The sequence below is a fragment of the Raphanus sativus genome, chromosome 3 (genome assembly GCF_000801105.2).
Source record: "Raphanus sativus cultivar WK10039 chromosome 3, ASM80110v3, whole genome shotgun sequence".
Taxonomy (NCBI): domain Eukaryota; kingdom Viridiplantae; phylum Streptophyta; class Magnoliopsida; order Brassicales; family Brassicaceae; genus Raphanus; species Raphanus sativus.
In genome coordinates this window covers 9781783-9788142 of record NC_079513.1, presented here as the reverse complement: position 1 = coordinate 9788142, position 6360 = coordinate 9781783, and the positions used below count along the sequence as shown (strand labels likewise).

General features: G+C 42.5%; 1 non-coding gene across 1 annotated transcript; it reads right to left on the bottom strand.

The window, feature by feature from the left end:
• Nucleotides 1-4961: 4961 nt before the first annotated feature.
• On the bottom strand, nt 4962-5068 carry LOC130510239 (small nucleolar RNA R71). Its single transcript, XR_008943919.1, has one exon. It is a non-coding gene; the product is annotated as a small nucleolar RNA R71 (small nucleolar RNA).
• Nucleotides 5069-6360: the final 1292 nt, after the last annotated feature.

The following is a 6360-nucleotide window of genomic DNA, read 5'->3' as shown; positions in this document are numbered from 1 at the left end:
CTCTCTCTCTCTCTCTCTCTCTCTCTCTCATCTTTATAACTTCTCCTCTAATTGGTTTTGTTTTTTTACAGATCTGAGATGGAGATGTGACAGAGCGGCATCTGCATCTCCGGTTAAGCGTGGTGCGGCAGTGGTGCAAAAGTCGGTGGTCTGTTGGTGGTTCATGGACGGTGGTTGAAGCTTTGTGAAGATGGAGATTGTGGCTGAAGAGTCGATTAGATTTAGATTTAGGTTTAGTTAATCATGGCTGGATGGTCAGAAGATGAAGAAGACGGCGAAGGTGGATGTACGGCTGGGGGATAGGTTTAGATAGTAATTAGGTTTAATCTTTGTTTAGGTTTTAGGTTTATTTGGTTTAATATTTTTAATTTGTAATTCATATTTTTATGGTAAACCAGTTTAATTATAAATTATTTTATTTAATAAAAAAATTATATAAACGATTTTAAAATTTAATTATGTTTTTTTTTTTCTTTTAATTATTTATAAGAGAAATAATAACAAAAATTATACGCTATTAAAGAATATTTAATTGCAGATAGAAAAGCGCTATCGTAGCGGAACAAAAGATAGCATCACAAAAACCGCTATCTAAAGTGCTTGACCTATTATGACGGGCGATGATACAGCGCTTCATAAACCGCTATCGTATCGATAGATAGCGTTTTTCGTCCGCTAATAAAAGCCATTTTTCTTGTAGTATGCTGCATACAATAACCTGAATGCAAAGTTTTAAACCTTGAACACTCATGTGAAGAAGTTGGAGACATAGGTGATTCAGACAGCAGAAGCTATTAGAAGACAAGAAGCCTTGATAAAAGGGAGAGGGGACGATCTCATAAGACACCACATCAATGCCATCATAGTGGATCATTTCTGGCAAGTTGATGAGCATGAAAATCTTCAAAAGGGAGAATTTGAAGTCGAGGACTCCATGAATATCGACAGGCATCGACCGACGCCAGAAGATAGTCATCGATCGACATGGGAAGATGACTATCGATCGATGTTTGAGATACCACATCGATCGACAGTGTCCACGAGGTCCACGGCTACGAGCAAACCAGTCTGGATTATGACACATGCATAGTTTGCAGCGAGACACCCTAACCCACTCCACCCTTTCGCTGATCGATCCGAAAAGGAAGAAATCGTTCGACATACTGATACCCCCATAGATCGACATGATCAACACGATATCGATCGATGTGCACCAACTAAACCCTGAGTGCAGCTACCAAAAATATATGTAGCACTACTCAATGCACTCAGATCCCGACCCAAACCTACACAGAACCCACCAGAAGAGGTTGAGGATACATCAGAGCCTATGGAGATAGAAAAGGAAATTGCGAAGAGAACCTTAAGGAAAAAGAAAGAGAAGTTTCCTAAGCAATATAAAAGAGAGGCTAATGCAAAGGAGTTGAAAAACTTCAAGAAGAGAGTTCTAAGGATCCCAGCAGAGAGACCCTTTGAAGAAGCATACTTCACACACAGATTGTGGATGTTCTTCAGAGAGACAAGAGTACCAGAGGCTGATATTGAGAAGATGTTCAATCAGATCAGAGATGAAATGAAGAAGAAGATCACATTGAAGAAGAAGAAGAAGAAGAAGAAGAAGAGTGACCCTAGAGAGTTTATTATCTCATGCCTAATACAAGGCATTGAATTCTCACATGCACTATGTGATACATGAGCATCAGCCAACATCCTACCAAATGTTATGTCAGACCACCTAGGTCTGAAGGTACAACCTTTCAAGAAATCATTCTACTTTGTGGATTGTTCCAGGATGAACTCATTAGGAATCATCAGAGACCTTGAGGTACATATTGGTAATGCCCTAATCCCAATTAACTTCCATGTCCTAGACATCAAGTTAAATTGGAATTCTTCTCTACTACTTGGAAGAGCATTCTCAGCTACTGTTGGAGCCGTTTGCAATTTGCAAACAAGCCAGATGTGTTTGACACTGATCAATCCAAAGATTCACTATGATCCAATCAAAGTTATCAAGCCCCAGACTTCCTGCAAAAATCCTCTAGATGAAGAAAAACTTGTAGCAACATGCTACTGTGCTGTCGAGTACGAGAAAGAGTACTCGGAATCAATCGACACTCACACAGAGACATCGATCGATTCATGCAACAGTTTTCACTCCCCATTGATTGATAGTACACCTATGTACGAAGTTGATCACTTTCCAGGTGACTACTTAGATGGGAGTTGGGAATCAGACTACTACCAGCCTATATACGCAGTTGAGACACATGCTGAAGAGTATGATGAGGATTACATAAGGGAAAGAGATATGGAATACTCATTCCTCCGCAGAGTCTTGTATGATGAGGACTACAACAGAAACATACCATATACATACAACCATGACGTATACCACCCTCCAGTGGATACAAGGGATTATGAGTATGATAAAGATTTTTGGAAAGAAAGAGAGATTGAGTACTCTTTCCTTCACAGAGTTGAAGAACCCACCCGATATGTTTTCCACCCATTCATTCCAGCAAGACCGTATTCGGCAGCCTACGAGGAAGGCACCAGTCTCAATCCGATCTATAAATCAGACAAAGGGAAATCGATCGACACCAGCTACTATGCATCGATCGATACGATAGTTTCAGAGACGCGAGATGATTGGCCAGCACACTGCTATCCAGTCTTTGCCCTAGAAGCTACTACACATTCCCAACATGTGGAAGAATTCAATGAGAACCGCAAGGGAGAACCAGCTACAGATCAACAAAGAGTTCTCACTAGAGATGGATCTCCATCACATGGAACCTTACTACCAGAATCGATCGACGCAACACCGTCCAGCATCGATCGACACCAGTCCAAGACGAGGACAGAATGAAGCATAATCGATCGATATGCCAAACAGAGCATCGGATACGAGTCATGCCGACATTGAGAAAATTGGAAATCTCAAAAATGGCAATCTCAAATTTGGATCCTTCCCCATCAGCTACACAACACGAAACCGTTCAATGAGCAATCCTTTGTATCGGTCGATACTCAACCCTTACCATTCGATTTTCATAATGCTGATAAGTTAGATCATGGATATCTAACACCTGATGAGTTTGGTATTTTCAGGGACTGATATATGGTGTTTTTCACATCATTGTATATATGTTTTCAATTGTTTCAAGTCACTAATTCGTGTCAGTCTAGTCCTTTTTGACCTTTTACAGGTCTGGAGTCAGTAGAAGAGATAAGAGAATGTGCATGATGAAAAGATGTCCTTTTGGAGAAATCCTGCGGAGAACACTCAAGTAGAACAGTCCCGAGACTGTTCTCTCTCAAGCGGAACAAGCAGACGGAGTGATCCAGAGATTGTTCTCGACGAATATGGAAACTCCTATTTTGGGAATTAAAGCCCTGTTGTTCTAATCTCTTTTCTTCTGATTAGCGCCTCCATATAAAAACGCCATCTATCTTTTTATTATTGACTTAGGCTAGTTTTTACAAGAGAACACTGCGATTTGCGATCTGCAACTTGTAAGGGAGAAGAATCCATCCTCTCATAGAGAAGATCATCTGAACCCTATTGTTTCATACTCTGTTCTTATGCAATTTTATTCAGGATTTATGTCTTTGTTTATCTGCATCATGATCGAGTAGTAGCCTTGCTCGCCTAGGGTTTTTAGGGTCTTGAGACATGAGCTAAACATAGATAAGCGATTCTAAACTGTTCTTCATTCATACTGTTCTTACTGCTTTCATTAACCTGATCACTTGATGTTAGATCACTAGTTCATCACCTAGTTAACCGCTTAGGAGATAACTTGACATGTATTGAATGAGCTTGGTATCCCTAATCAGCGAAAGTAGATATTAGGATGGTAAGTGAACTGATCGGACCTGTTCTCTAAAGCTTGCAATCGATCTTCATCCCAACGACAGTTAGGTGGTGAGATCGATCTGCAAAGCGATCACTGCCACGACAGTGGAGTGTTCCAGCTGAGTGATCCGAGTTCTAGAAATCACTTCATCGCGCTTGAATAATTGTTTGGCTCCAATTCAACACCCAAAGAAATACCCTAGGCTAGCTCTTGTTTAATTGAATCAATCTCGTGTTTATTTTGCTTGTTAACTATCTTCTCTTTCAACCAAATTATTATCTTCTTCTTAGCTTGATTTCGGAACTCATAGAACTAGAGTGTAGACTGGTCCTCTGGATTTGAATCTCAAATACTACAATTGCAACTGTTAACTTGGCAGTAGCAAGGATTCATTTTTTGTGTATCAAGTTTTGGCGCCGTTGCCGGTGACCATCTTTTTACCTTTATTTTTCGGTTATTTATTTAGTCTAAGACCTCTAACTTGCTTTTTTCTCTTTGTTGCAGGAGATCGCAAGGTTTAGAAAAACAGAACATACAACAATCAAGGCCAACCAACACCACCATGGGTGATCACGGCCAACAGGATGATCTCGCTGCAGCAATGCAACTGATGCAACAGCAGATGCTTCAGATGCAGCAGACCATCCAAGCTCAACAGAATGCTGCTCAACAGGCTGCTCTCGCGCAGCAGGAACAGGCTGATCTCGCGCGGCAGGAACAAGCAGCGCAGACTGTTCCAATCGGGGAGAGAAACCTTCCGCGGAACATTCCTACTACGTGCTCTGCCATTGTTCCTCCACTCTGCACCGGCAGGACTTCGAGATCAAGCCTGCTCTGATTGATCTGGTGCAGAGAAAAGTGTTCTCTGGTCTCTCTGCAAAAATTCCAATGGAACATATTAAGAATTTCGAAAAAGTCTGCAGTTTCACTCGTGCGAATGGTGTGCCATCAGACTACATCAAGTGCATGCTATTCCCATTCTCTCTTGATGGAAAAGCTGCACGGTGGTTGAACTCTCTCCCTACCGACTCTCTCACTTCATGGGAACAGGTCCGATCAGCATTCCTCAACCATTTCTACTCTAAGGCGAGAACAGCTGCATTGAGGAACAAGATCACCTCATTCAGACAACTCCATGATGAGCCTTTTTGTGACGCATGGGAGCGCTTCAATGACTACCAGAGAGAATGCCCTCACCATGGGTTTGATGATGATTACCTCATGTGCATTTTCTATGATGGAGTGGACTGGAAATACCAAGGTGCTCTAAACTCTTCGAGCAATGGAGACTTCATGACTCAGACCACTGATGGAGCGCTCAAGCTGATTGAGAACATGGCAGCTAGCTCAGCCAATGAGAACCAGGAGAGCAACCGCTCCAAGAAAGGGAATAGTGTACACACCCAGAAAATTGATGAGCTAACAGCTAAGGTCGATCAGCTACTGCAGAACAACCAGGAACAAGGATCTGGGTATCAGAACACCACCCCGCAGAGCAATCAGCAAGCTGTTCTAGCCGCGAGTAATCCAACTGCAGGGAACAGTCCGCCAGATGATCTGAAAAATCTGAACATTATGATGCAGCAGATGCTCCAGGGCCAGCAGCTTCAGGTCAAGGCACTGAATCAGGTTACCGCAGACATAACCACCAGGATGGACAGCATGTTCACTGAGCTGAATTCAAAATATGATACTGTGAGCAACCACATTAAGAGGATTGATGTTCAGCTTGCTCAAACTGCTAAAACTGTTAAAAGGCAGCAAGAGATCATTCGTGGAAAGAGTGTGATGAATCCTAGGATTGAGCACTGTAATGCAACCGAGCAGAGGCGTGAGAAATCTGAGGAAAAACAAGCGGAACAACTGTTTGCTGAGAGTGTTCTGGGCGCAGAACAGAGAACAGAGCAGTCTGCTAGCTCTAGAGTGACTGCTCCCGCGACTGCTCCCGCTCCCGACGGATCTACTGATATTCCACCAGTGCGAGTCTATGTTCCTAAGGTTCCCTATCCTATTCCACCTCGACATCTGATGGATCCCATTAGTACAGAGCAGTTGGCTGGGTTTAGGAAGATGGTAAGAAGGCTTCCTCAAAAGATCTCATTTGAACAAGCTTGGGAGATTCGGCCATTGCACATGTTCTTCAAGAACAGTGGAGAGACTAGAGAGGAAACTAAGGCTCTCTTTACTGAGGCATTAACACAATCACTGAAGGTATTGCCTAAGGTTGATGATCCTAGGAAGTTTGTTTTTCCATGTTCCAATGCTGGAGTAGAATTTAAGGAAGCTCTTTGTGACCCCGGATCTTGTGTGAATCTTGTCTCAAAAGCGATTGTAGACAAGTTGGGCATTACTGAGGTTGAGCCTTCTCAGGTGACTCTGACTTTTGCAAACTCTTCCAGAGCAGTTCCTTATGGCACCATTCGCAACCTTCCTGTCCAAGTTGGGGACTGTGTTCTCCATACTGAATTTCAGGTTGTTGAGATAAACAAGGATCATG